Raw genomic sequence first — 14,683 nt, forward strand, 5'->3', positions numbered from 1 at the left:
GTTCGTCAGCTTCGTTTAAATCATGCATTTCATATCTTTAATGAGAAATGCCCACAGTATATGCATGAATTTTTCACCAAAAACAATAACACATACGTTACTAGATCCGGAAATTCAAATTTCGCTATTAAAAACGTCAAGAGTATAGAAACATCTACTTTTTTTCTTTTCGGCTGCTAAAGATTGGAACCTTGACTCTTCATATCAAAAATAACAAAAACAAACATAAATTCAAAACCAATGCTAAAAAACACCTTGTGCTTCAGGGAAAAAAAATAATTTGATGATCTTTTTTTGCACACATATTTAACCTCTTCATTCTTTGTCACAAAATACATGTATAGACCTGTGCGATGGCACGGGTCGAGCAGACCTCGTTGGTAGGGGGACCCAACCGTTGGAAAGCTTGACTTGCGGCATTGCACAATCATTTCAAATTTCATTTTTTCATGCATTTCTATAAACAGTAATGTAAAGATCTGTCGGTATATTTAGTCTGTTTAGTATTTTAAGTATTTTGATATCTTTGAAAATGACTATGTAACACTGTTTTATAGTTTGCAACTATAAGAAGCTGTCTGTTGCTATAAATAATTATTATTATGTATGTTGTATTGTTTTATATATAAATGGTAACACAATTCTACTGATCAATTATCTAATATGATATACACATATCCTGTTCTGTGCCATCTTAACCGTTACCGGTTTTCTTCCAATTTTAAACGACCCAATTGGAAATAAGCCACTTTGTGGGTTTTATGGGTAATCCTAGGTCAATGGCACACACCACTCCTATTATGCGACTTATTTATATCTAACTACCGTCATGTACTAAAAAATAGTCTGTCTCATTTTATAGTGATATATGCCTTGATGTTTTACGGTGTATTAGACTTTCTTTGTTTTTAGATTTTTATACTCTTTGATATATGTCAAGGATTGAATTAAGAAACCTTTTATTATAATATATCTATTTTTATTCTCAGTCTTAATACAAAGTATTCTTTTTATTTACAAGCTGGGGGAGGGGGGGGAGTTTGGCCCCATTTTCATTAAAGTTGATCTGTTTAGCATTTGTTAAAATGTATGTGTATTTACACCATACGTATGACAACAATAAGTAGCATTTCGGTTTGCAGAAAGTTTGCAAATGCAGAAAGAAGGGAGGTCATGATTTTCTTTCTACCCTCCCAACAAATAATTGTCTCGCTTTTAGTAATCTAAAATTGTAGTTTTCCCGACATTGTTTTCGTACGAACGTCCTGCCCAGTGAACTGCACTGCTAAGATCCTCAAAATTGTAAATATTTGCTCGAGATAAAACATATCAGAAGTGGACGGAGTTACCCCAGGGCCGGACTTGCCCCAGTCTCTTCTTGCCCTAACCCCATATTAAACCCAGTCGCAATGGATCTACCCTGGTTCGTTGTTTTCAAACCACCTCAGACATACTTGCAAATCAAGTAGATATCATCTGCATAGGGATATATAAATAGCAAGTATTCGACTTTATCTTCTTAGCTGTTGCAATGATGCACAACTCTAAACAAATAAATGTCACTGATTTTTATTTATTTTATTTTTTTAATAAAATATTCGGATTTGTTTATCATGCTGTTAAAAGGTGATCATGACGTTACATGCTGGAGGGGATTACAAGACCAATTTAGCTTATCTCTTTCTTTTCTTACATGAACTGGACCACAAAATGAATGTCTTTTGAATAATTTAAGATCATGCATGAATGACATCTCAGAATTGTAATCGATTTAGCAACACTTGTTAATAGCAATGTCAATAACTTTTTATTGATCTGTTGCATTGCCTCAAGAAATCAGAAGAATGTTTCAAATAAGTGCCTGTACGGAGTCAAATAATTGTTAGCACTAACTTCCGGTCTATTTGTTTGTTTTCAGTACTTTACGGTACCTTTTGAAGATATGAGTATAAGAACGAAAATAAAAAAAGATGATTTACACCATTATTAGACTAGTGTTTGTCAATGCATGCATTCGATAGTATCAAAGGTCTTCCTCCAGAATCGTTGCTTAAATGTTAACAGTGATATATTGTATGTAAATATACAATTAGGATAATGATTACGTAATTACGCAGGACATATTGAGGAAATTCTGCCTTTTCTCCAGTTTTAAGAGACAAAGAACACTCAAAGACACGAAAGAACAGAGGAATTGTTAAGTCTTGAAGAACGGTCGAATATCAAATAATGAATACTTTTATAAAAAAAAAATTGACCTAGGCCTTAATGTGATGTTCCTCTTGAAAATAAATGACCGTATTTTTACTTGCACATGTCAGTTATAAGCCTATCTCCCTATCCATAATCTAAAAAACTCCATAAAACTAAGACAATATTCCGAGATGAAAATAAACAAAAACCTTTGGTTTTGTTGAAAAATTCAAAAAGAAATTTCTTGGAATTTGCACTTGTATTAAAAAGTTAAAATGACTTCAGAATAACTTTTTAAAAGTAACATAAATGCATGAAATATGTACACTACATCAAAGATATCCAGTACGTGTCCATGCCTACAATGTAGTTACAAATCTAAAAGTGTTCACTGAACTGTAGGAATAAGATTAAACTAAATCAAAATATCCTAATTAATGTGGTATAGCTCCAGTACATTCGAGTTGGCTTCAGTGAATGTATTGGCAACACTATATGATGACGCGTGTTAACAGTGACGTCACAGTCGCGTCACAGCATGTTGTGACCGTCAATTCGGCATATTTCAATGCAAAATACGTATGCCTGGTATAATATTATTAGTTATTCAGGTCTTTGGCAGGGTACATGGTCTCATGTTCGCTGTCAGGACCTTATGTACCCTGAGCCGAAGGCAAGGTGTTTCCTTGCACCGAGATAAAAATGACCTAATGACTCGTCTAATCTTGGCTTCGAGAAGTCCTCAAAATCTGTGTCTTGCTCCTTTTCGCTTAAGTATGCTCTGAAGGTTTTGCTTGCTGAATTGTTACTTTTCTTTGTGTTTGTAGGTATAAGTGACGCCCGTTTTGTCTCAATTTCACTCTCCGTGTGGCTTGCAAACCGTTTCGCCATTTTGTTCATTGTTGACATTAGCAGACGAACGTTCTCCGGTGTGTTCGATTCGAATATGCGAGTTATCTCCCTTACAACAGGCGCGCGAGCTCTTATGTACCCCGGCAAGGATACTAACATAGCTTCTGGTACCTTGGCAGTTCGACCAATCACCGTGCGACATTTTTCTTTGCAGTATGACAAACGGAATTATCAGTATCAGCGGATGCTATGTTGAAACTAAGCAAAAATTGTCATGCGCATGGAAACAATTTTTTGTAAGAGAAAAACGAAATTATCAAAATTGTATGTATGACATCGAAGGATTTCATCAGCAACATCGACTTGTAAAAAAAGTGAAATTGTTACTGAACAATAACATCTGCCGGAGATACGACAAAAATAGAAGGTATTCATTGAAAATATCAAATTGATTGTTTGTGCAATATAAGAACATCAATGCAGGCACGGATCAACGAATGTTGCCGTTTTTTGTGAGCCTGTACGACCGGAAGGACGAAAGTTTTTTGAAGCCGACAAATAGCATATAACCAATTCACTCTCATTTTCCCGTACTTTCCGTACATGTGTTGCCATTACGGCTCGCACTGCTCGATCGATCGCTGCCCGTTATTATTGAGATGTGATTGTTAAATAAATAGTTAATTTGGCATCAACGCCTCCATTATATTTCACACTTCGACAAACAAGAAATGATAATTTACCCAACGAAGGATCCCCAATCAAACAAATACAAAAATTGTCCTTGAATAAAACATCAGATATTTCGTTCAGCGCATTTATTATTAAATCGCTTAGTTAATCGCATAGAAAAGGTGAAAATATTCCTGATTGGGTTTAATGGATCTTGGATACGGAGACCGATGCTGAATTCGGTCACGTTTGAAACGGACGGACAAAGGCGATTTGCTGTTCCGATAATTGGCATTTTGCGTTCACCTGAGATCGCAAAAGGGAGGGCTGGCCTTTACAAAAGGGGGAAATGAGGGTCACATGGAATTTGTATAGTTTATAATTAATTCAAATGCGGATCGATTTCTCAGTTTACACGTTTACTTTTCTAGGTAACACCCCTCCCCTCCATCACCCCACCCCNTACAATAAAATATGTTTTAACTAATGAGGGTCCCTTTTTCTCATAAATATTAATGAGGGGCGGAGCATGTTGGATCACGTGATCATCATTTTTTTCCGCGCCACCATTGCAACCATTATTCACAGACTCATTTTAGTTACGATTTTGGCGTATTTTGAGAAACTCTGTAGAATAAACCTAACCAACTGATCATATTGAACGAGTTTTATCAAAAATAATGGGAACAGGAGTTACATAACTTCTTAATATAAGACAAAATATAGAATATATATCCAGACAGTTGTCATTCTCGGACATTCTATACTACCGATGATGAAGGAGCATAAACAATGTGCATTTTGTATCTGTTACGTCTACACTATATACATATGTTATTGTATTTATATGTAAAAAGACATTTAAGTTGTTAGTTGTGAAACATTAACCTACAAAATCCGCGAGGCTAATGAAAAATTGGTGTTTTAAAATCAGAAATTTGCGAAAGTTCAGGGGCCCCCCGAAGGGTTAATGTGATTCAATTATTTACTGCACGTTTGGTTTTGCATTAACGTCATCTTTGATCTTGTTTTATTCTATGTATGCGTCTTTTTTAAGATACCACACCTTTTACTTTTGTATTCAAGCTTTTGATTACAACTTATCGTGCAACGATGGGAACCAGTACTAAAAAGTAGAATTACATGCTGTATATATACTAATTTTTCAAAGGCATTTATTTGACAAAGTAAACCACAGAATATTATTGCAAAAGTTAGAAGTGTATGGTGTAAAGGCTAGCATTTAAGATTGGTTTACTACTTATTTGAAAGACAGATTCCAGCGTGTTACTGTCAATGGGGCAATATTCGGTTGGTATTATGTAACTTCCGGTGTGCCTCCAGATTCGATACTTGGACCTAATCTTTTCCTTGTTTTTACCAATGAACTGTCATCTATTGTTTTCTAAAACTCTTATGTTTGCCGACGACAGCAAATGTCTAAAGTGTGTAAGGACGTTGCCTGAGTGTGAGCAGCTACAGAGCGATATAGATAGAGCGTATGATTGGTGCACTGTGTGGAAAAAGAAAGTGAATGGAAATATGTGCTGCCAAGTCAATTTCACAAACAAGAAGACATGTATGAATTTTAATTACACTATGAACGGTGATAACCTGAAAAATAAAATGTGTGTAATAATTCTTGTCGTTTGGTTGACCTCTTCAATGAGTTTTAGTACCCACATTAGACGAACTGTTTCCAAATCAATGCGAATGCTCGGTTTTATAAAACGTAAATGTAAAAGTTTTTAAGGTTTTTATATAAAAGTCTTTTCAGGAGTCAGTAGGAATCCTGTTAATAGTGCTTTTGATTGCCCATATTTAGTCAAGCAAATGTGTTTTAAGGTCACCTCAGTGGACCTATTGCAATCGCCTTGTGTCCGTCGTCGTGCGTCGTCCGTCGTGCGTCGTCAGTCGGGCGTCGTCCGTCCTGCGTCCGTAAACAATTTACGTTTTCAGCTTCTTCTCCAAAAATCCAGAACCAATTTCAATGAAATTTTGCTGAATCCTTCAATGGTCAAAGGTCAACCAAAATTGTATATAATATGGTCCCAGGCCCCAATGGGCCTGAGGGGCGGGGCCAAAAGGGTCGAATTGACTAAAATTTCAAAAGTCTTCTTCTCAAGAGGGGGTAAACTTTATTACAGTTTATCAAGGGAATTCACATTTTGGACCAGCATTGTTTAATTTCCATTGGAATTAATTCAAACTTAGTTAGCATTATCAGCATTGGATAGCAGTCTGATGGGCTGCAAGTATTGGCCCTGACTGACCCCATATGCTGAAGGGCGGGGCCAAAATGGGGTCCAATCGACTGAAATTTCAAAAAATCTTCTTCTCAAGACCCAGATATGGTAGAATCAAATACTCTTCATAGATGGAAGTGTGTCAGGATGCTTTACCAAAAGTGTGAATTTAATTACCCTAGGGTCTCATGTTTCCCTCTAGGGAGGTGGTAAACTTAACTATAGTTTATATAGGGAAATCACATTTTGGACCAACATTTGTTTAATTTCCATTGAAATTAATTCAAACTTAGTTAGCATTATCAGCATTGGATAGGTGTTTGATGGTTTGCAAGTATTGGCCCTGACTGACCCACAGGGGCTGAGAGGCGGGGCCAAAATGGGGTCCAATTGACTGAAATTTCAAAAATCTCATAGTTTATATAGGGAAATCACATTTTTGAGTGTCATTTGTTTAATTGCCATTAGCAATAATTTAAACTTGGTTAGAATTATCGGTACTGGATGGCAAGTTGATGGTATGCAAATACAGTTATTGGCCCTTGCTGACCCCCATGGGCTGATGGGCGAAAAACAAAATTGTGAAATTGACTGAAATTTCCAAAAGTCTTCTTCTCAGTTTCTAGATAGGGTAGAAATACATACTCTTCATAGATTAAATGGTCTTCATGTGGTTTATCAAAAGTATGAATTACGTTATCCCATGGCTTCCTTTTCCTCCATGGGAGGGGATGAAATTGAATACTATAGTTTATATAGGAAAACAATACTTTTGGGTTCATTTTGTTGATTTTCAACTGCAATTTAAACACCATTGACAGTTTGACACTTTGAATATTTAGAACCTGACCTACCCCAGGGGGTGAGGATCAGGGTCAACAGGGATAAAATAAATTATATAGGCTGAACTGTCTACAGTCTTTTTATAAGACTCGGATATGCTAGAAAGAAATATTAAAAGGTGCGTTATCAATATTGTGAATTTAATACCAAATGGACTGAGTTTAAGCTCTACCTTCTCCCCTCGGGAGGAGGTGATTGGAATTAAAACTATATGAGATGAGAGTTTGATGCTATTTTACTCTTGGTGCTCCTCCAGGGGCCAATAAGGGCGTGGCTTATACACCTTGTAGGTGTAAAATTATCTTACATTTAACAACAATTTTTATTTGGGTTCAGGTGTTGGAATCAAATACATTTTTTATTTTTTACATGTACATCATTATTTTTATCTGACAAAATAACAATATTTCACCAATAATTCTTTGATCAAATTGGTATTATAAAGTGTATATTGGACATGCCAATATGCATATGCTTTAAACTTACTTGACCACTGATTTGGAGGGGAATTTCACAGTGACCTAAATACAATGCACTACACAACCTTTGGGTTATCACCAATTTTCATCAGTTTATCTGCAATTTAAAATTTACAGCTGTTTTACATAAAAAAATGACCACGGAGGTGAAGGTCACAGTGACCTTATTCCAATGCGTTGTACATTTTCATTGGGTGATGCTGGTCAAGTTCAAGATTCATAAATATATCTTCAAAGTTTTAAAATTTTATAGACAATTTTGCACTTATCTAATTAACCATTGACTCAGAAGTGACTGTGCCTTGCACACCTCCAACCTGGACAAAATGTATGATGTCCCCCTTTGATTCCAAGTGACCACATCTTAATTGAAAACATTTTTACCTCAACAGGATATATACCAGGTACATTACAGGTATGTATATAGTTGAACACTCTGACATGATTTGCAGTGACATCTTGCAAGTCTGCATAATTTGTGCAAAATGGAATCTGTGAATTTAAAGACAATGGCACATCAATTATTCGAGCCATTATTTCAAAGATCAACTACCCTAGGTTGATAAAGCCAAACAAATGTTGTGATCACTTTTTACTGTCTATCCGTTTGAAGAAATCACAACGAGCTTCCGGATTTGACCTTAAACCTTCTGCCCGAAAATTATACGAAGAACTGTTTCCCTCTATCTGGCCCCTCCTTTTTGACTGTCCGTAACAAACATGGCTCTTGATGATCCTTACAAAAAGGGGCCGTAGGTGGTCCCTTCAACAAATGTGTCCATGCTAGAGCTGACGTTTTTTTCGCTTTGATTTCTCCACCGCCCTTCAGCTCTTGAGAGCTGGACGGTGATTCGTTATCAACAGAACTAAACAAATCCACCTTGGAGTCATTTCTTGAAGAGACACTTTTTTTTTTCTTTTCCATTTTCTTGACCGTTTTGGCATGTTTTGACGTCCTCATAATCTGCTCGACTTGTAACTGAGGTGTCAGGTGAAATGTTTTTCTTACATGCTGATTTACCAAAGAAATTCATAAGGTTGGACTGTTTCGGAATTGACAAGCTGTTCTTTCTTTGCTAGAGGTCTTGACCGTTCCGAGCGATCACTGTTGAATCGTTTAATGCTGCCTTCAGACTTATTTGGAGACTTTACCTGATAATTTGACACCTGCTTTAGTCTCTATTCACTTATATAGGTAATTGATAATGTCTTTTTGGGTGATCCTTTGTTGTCGTTTTTTGACGATGAATCGTTTGACTCTGAAGATTTCACGAAGAAAGACGACAGTTTTTGTTGCTTTCCGACAAATTCTGGCATACATTTTGTTCTCAGAGTAGGACATATGCCTGCTGGTAGAAATGATGATGTAAATTCTGTCTTCGCTGAATAGTGATCGGATCCTTCAACATCTCTTATCATCAAACTCTCCTTCAGGTCCCTTTTAGCCATGGAATCATCACATAAAATGTAGTCGAGCCTCCGGCCAAAGTTGGTTTCAAGTGCAGATGTGAGGTTACATCAGTTGGAATAGGCCTCCGTCTCGCTAGGGAACAGGTGTCTGAATGTGTCAATAAACAGTCCACCCTTCACTGATGATGTGGTACCTTTGTAGTGTCAATAGATTCTGTCTGAATCTCTTCCTGGCTCCAAAAGGAACTGGTTCATCCACATTCTGCTGGGGGTCTTTCCCCAATCCTCCAAAACTGGATCACAGTTGTCAATCTTTTTATGGTTCAAATGCTGATCTCCAAGGACTATTACATGACTTTCACTCTGAAAAAAATGCCTCCGCCCTAGTCTGAAGGAGAGCTAGAAATCTCATCTTGTAGACCTTCCCATCATCCCGCTCATGATTCACTCTTGGGCAGTAAACGTTGATAATTGCAAGACCAACCTCGTTTCCACTACTCGTCTGTATCCAATGTTGTTGGATGACTGTCCACCCTTCCGCAGCAAGGGCCTCACGCTCATCTGTTGAGAAATGTGTCGTGTCACCATAGCAACTCACCTTCCCATCATCCTTTTGGTTTAACAGCGAGGTAAGTCCCTCCTCTGCACTACATTGTGTGGCCGAGTCTCGGCAGAATTGCCAACACACGAGAAGCCAATCCGCTTACGGGAGAAACTGACATAGGAATGGTAACCATCAACAATAGCTGTTGGTTCATCGAGTTGATCACGTGATACTTTGGTCTCCTGAAGACAAGTAACGTCTGCATCTAAAGAATCAAACAATGTTTTCAAATCTCTCTTGCTGGCTCGAATCAAATACTCTTCATTTTTGAGGATAACGCTTTGCCTTTGGGGAGAAGACAGACAGACAGACAGACAGACAGACAGAGTTAATTGTTGATTGATGTGCGTTACATTGATGTTTTGTTCAAAATCATTCAGGTTTATAGTTTCTAGGTCACCTGAGACGAAGTGAAGTGACCTATTCTAATCGCCTTTTGTCCGTCGTCGTGCGGCGTCCGTAGTGCATCCGTAAACAATTTACATTTTAGTCTTCTTCTCAGAAATCGCTGATCCGATTTCAATAAAATTTTGCAGGAACCTTCCTTAGTCTAATATGCACCAACTTTTTGAATAATATGGTTTCAACCCCCAGGACCTCTGAGGGGCAGGGCTAAAATGGGTCAAATTGGCTTAAATTTTTAAAATCTTCTTCTACAGACACAGATTTGCTGGAATTCAATACTCTGGATAGGTGAAAGCTTAAGGGTCTTGAAGTACTTTATCAAAATTTTGAATTTCATGACCGTTGAGCTTCACGTTTGCCCCTGGGGAGAGGATAAACTATAGTTTATGTAGGAAAATCCATTTTTTTGGTAAATTTTGTTCATTTTCAATTGGAAATCATTCAAACTTGATTTAAACTATAACCATGAGATTACAGTTTGATACTTTGACTTTTTTTCCCCTGTCTCATCCCTAGGGGCTGAGCCTAAATGGGGTTATATAGCCAGAGGGTTCAACAGTCATCTCCTCCAGACTGTGATAGACTGGAAACCAATACTCGTCATAGAATGAAGGGTCTTGAGGTGCTTTATCAAAATTGTGAATTTCATGACCTCCAGACTCCATGTTTGCCCCTGGTGACGGGACGAAGTTTATTATACTTTATTTAGGAAAATGATACTTTTGGGTATGTTTGGTACATTTTCAATTGGAAATTATTCAAACTTCACAGCCAATATAACTATGAACCGACGGTTTGATACTTTGACAGTTTGGGCTTTGGCAATCTAGGAATTCTTCTCCAGACTCAGTTATGGGTTCATTTACTTAAGTACTCTCCATTAGGGGTAACCTACAGTGGTTGTGGGAAAGAGGAACCCTACAGTGGTTGTGGGAGTGAGTAACCCTATAGTGGTTGTGGGAGTGGGGTTACCTATAGTGGTTGTGGGAGTGAGGTAGCCTACAGTGGTTGTGGGAGTGGGGTAACCTACATTGGTTGTGGGAGTGAGGAACACTACAGTGGTTGTGGGAGTGGGGTAATCTACAGTGGTTGTTGGAGTGAGGAACCCTATAGTGGTTGTGGGAGTGGGGTTACCTATTGTGGTTGTGGGAGTGAGGTAGCCTACAGTGGTTGTGGGAGTGGGGTAACCTACAGTGGTTGTGGGAGTGAGGAGCCCTATAGTGGTTGTGGGAGTGTGGTTACCTACTGTGATTGTGGGAGTGAGTTAGCCTACAGTGGTTGTGGGAGTGGGGTAACCTACATTGGTTGTGGGAGTGAGGAACCACCCTACAGTTGTTGTGGGAGTGAGGTAACTCACAGGGGTTGTGGGAGTGATGTAACTCACAGTGGTTGTGGGAGTGGGGTTACCTACAGTGGTTGTGGGAGTGAGGAACCCTACAGTGGTTGTGGGAGTGGGGTTACCTATTGTGGTTGTGGGAGTGAGGTAACCTACAGTGGTTGTGGGAGTGAGGAACCCTACAGTAGTTGTGGGAGTGAGGAACCCTACAGTGGTTGTGGGAATGGGGTTACCTACAGTGGATGTGGGATACTATACACTTATTCAAAAATTGTTATTGTTTAACATTCATTGGCTCCCTTATATTCTCGTTTAAACGATCTCTGTTATGTGTGCGAGATAATGCAGATTTCAGTAATCCTCAAAAAAACTAATTGTGTATAATTGTAACATATTGATCAGTATCAATAATAAACAAAATACAAAAAAAAATGATAACAATGTTTAGAACAGGCCGCGTTTATCATATCAAGAGGGCATCAGAATTGGTAGCAAAAACAAATCTCAAGTTCTTCCATTTTGTTTGTCAAAAATATGGTTGTAAACAAACTCTCATAAATGCTGTAATTTTGTTGAAGTGTTACGTCAAAACTATAATTGTGTACTCATCAAAAAAAACTATTTCCCCATGATGATTTTCAGAACAACGTCTGTCGTATGGAACCTATTGAATCCATTTACACTATATCAACGACGTCACGACATTACGACGTCACGACATTACGACGTCACGACATCACGACATGATTTATTGAACCCTATATCATATTCCTCGTGACATCGAACCAAGTGCTCATGCACGTGATAAACCAGTACCCGTCCTTCAAACATCTAACTCATTCACCTCCTTACCTCAGGAATGATGGTTCAGAAGAAACTTCATATCCCCCGGCAGTTTCCTAGTGACTTATTCTGTATATATATGTATTCTTAATGTATTCCGTATTACATATATATTATATATATAATAACCACCTAATGATATCTTTCCATCTTTGTTAAGTTTTACTCACTATTAATGTAACGCGGGACGAGCGTCGGTAGAGATAATTAGAAATGAACAAAACAAACTAGTAAGTTACACAAATACAAACAATTTATTTACAATTAACACAAGCACATTTCACTAAACATTTCTATCATCTCTCCAGCATCCACTCATTCACATACATACATTTACATATTTTCACACATTGATTTCCATACAAAAGTTCACAGTTCCAAATAAGCCGGCTAATTGCATGGTACCAGTCAATGTTCCTTGTTTCAATAATATGACAGTTCCTGTGCTGTCTGCTCCTGTCTACTGTATGACACAATGGACCAATAGTCCTATCCTGGGTGACAACAGTCTCCGTATGTTTGACACCGCTGACCAACCGTAGCCTTTACTGACGGTGGAAATATAGGATGCGCGCTATGCGCTTCTCTCGAACCCTAGTGTCCACTAAGAGTTCCCTATCTGTACAGCTCTGGCTGACCCCTTCAGTGACCATGACTTGCCCGCTGTGGATGACCTGTGGCTGACCTTGACCCTTTGCATGGGACGGTCCTGATGCCCCGTTCGCATGTATCCACTGCAATGTCCAGATGTGGTCGTAATCCTCCTCAGGAAAGCTTAAACAATACCCAAAACAGCCATTACAATCTTGCATACTTCACCATTCAAGCAATTGATTCCTCACAAAATATCAACATGACAATTATATAATGACACAATCATATTCGACAATCTTAACACTGACGTGAGACTCTATGATATCTAGTAATGTAAACAGTTAAGTGATATACTATAATAACTATTATAACAATTAAACCTAATTCCGGTCCGGCGATACATAGTACCAAGTACACAGTCGAGTATGGCACCACGCGGCTTCCATACTTTTTACACTCTATCGAGACCTCACCTATACATAACGGTTTATCACTATTCCAATACATATCATCAACATTACAACACTATTACATTCGTACATAACTATGCATCGAGATATACATACTTATAAACCCATAAAGTATCTCTAAAAACATATTCATACAATTTAGCCTACATGCACGTGCTGTACTGTGGTAATCGCTCACTACCCAAGCGTCACGCATGACCGGACCGCACTATCCTATACGGCTCAATAGACGTTAACCGGACAATATTAGGACATAAAGATGGAAAAATAGAGTTACATAAAGCTTAATACTAATATTACTTACCACAGTCTGTAACCTGTGCCTGTAACTACTGAGGTAGGCCGCTGTGAGTACTAAAACCCACGACAGGTGGCTATGGCGCGTCCACACATGTTTACCTGTGTCCTGAGCTCGTGCACTTCCGCTCCCTACCTATTTACTTACCGTAACATCCGTCAACTGACCACGTGATTCGTAATAACAATGACACTGGACATTCACAAATATATATATCTACATACGATCAACATAAACACCACGAGACAATACATGCGATCGTGACAAATCCCCCCATTCTGGAAAAAAGTGGTCACACTTTTTCTTCACACCACGGAGCATGTATCTTCTATATCCCACTCAAATAGTCTGCTCCCACGTTGTCGACTCCTTTGATTGCCTGGATTCTAAATCTGTAGGGTTGCAAAGCAACGCCCACCTCATTAGTCTTGCATTTGCTGTTTTTGATCTATGAAGATATGTCAGTGGCTGGTAATCCGTTTCCAGAACGAATTCCCGTCCGTAGATATACACTTCATACTTCTGAATTCCCCAGACGATGCCCAAACATTCCTTCTCGATGATGGCATAGTTCTTTTCGCGAGGTAGAAGTTTTTCTGCTTGCATACGCTACAGGCATCTTCATTCCATCCTCTTCTTGCAACAAAACCGCACCAAGACCTGTGTCCGATGCGTCCGTGCGAATGATGAATTCTTGGTTTAAATCCGGAAGCTTTAAAACAGGCTCTGCAATCAACATTTTCTTCAGGGTGGCAAATGCCCGCTCATGACTGTCTTCCCACTGCACATGATTAGCACTACCCTTCTTGGTAAGGTCTATGAGAGGAACGGCGATCGCTGCAAAGTTCGGAATGAACCTGCGATAAAAGCCTGCAAGTCCCAAGAAAGATCTTACTTGCTTCTTGGTCGTTGGTCTGGGAGCTTGACGGATCGCCTCTACCTTTGTCTGCTCCATCTGTAGACGCTTCGATCCTACAATATGTCCTAAGCACGGTAAACTCCGAAATCCGAAGGAACATTTGCTGGGCTTAACAGTAAGAGCTGCCTTCCGTAGCCGTGAGAATAATTCTCGAAGCACTTCCATGTGTTCCTCCCATGAATTGGTTTAGATAAGAATATCATCAATAAAGTTATCCAACTTCTCCATACCAACCAACAGCTTCCTCATCAATCTGCTGAAAGTTGCCGGCGCATTAACCAATCCAAAGGGCATGACCCGAAATTGGAAAAGTCCTAGTGGTGTTGCAAAAGCAGTCATCTCTTTAGCGTTTGCTGATAATGGCACTTGCCAATAACCCTTGCTGAGGTCCAGCTTCGAGAAGTACTTTGCATCAGCCAACCGAGCAAATATCTCCTCCGCGTTTGGCATTGGTTCAGCATCGAAGATTGTCACTCGATTCAATCCTCGAAAATCGATGCAGAATCGATTACTCCCATC

The 14,683-nt window shown here is 38.8% G+C and overlaps 1 pseudogene; it reads right to left on the reverse strand.

Moving 5' to 3' along the window:
* Positions 1 to 8,464: 8,464 nt before the first annotated feature.
* Positions 8,465 to 14,329, reverse strand: LOC110448297 (annotated as a pseudogene).
* Between the last annotated feature and the right edge of the window lie 354 nt (positions 14,330 to 14,683).

Source organism: Mizuhopecten yessoensis, unplaced genomic scaffold (genome assembly GCF_002113885.1).
Source record: "Mizuhopecten yessoensis strain PY_sf001 unplaced genomic scaffold, ASM211388v2 scaffold3989, whole genome shotgun sequence".
In the NCBI taxonomy this organism is placed as follows: domain Eukaryota; kingdom Metazoa; phylum Mollusca; class Bivalvia; order Pectinida; family Pectinidae; genus Mizuhopecten; species Mizuhopecten yessoensis.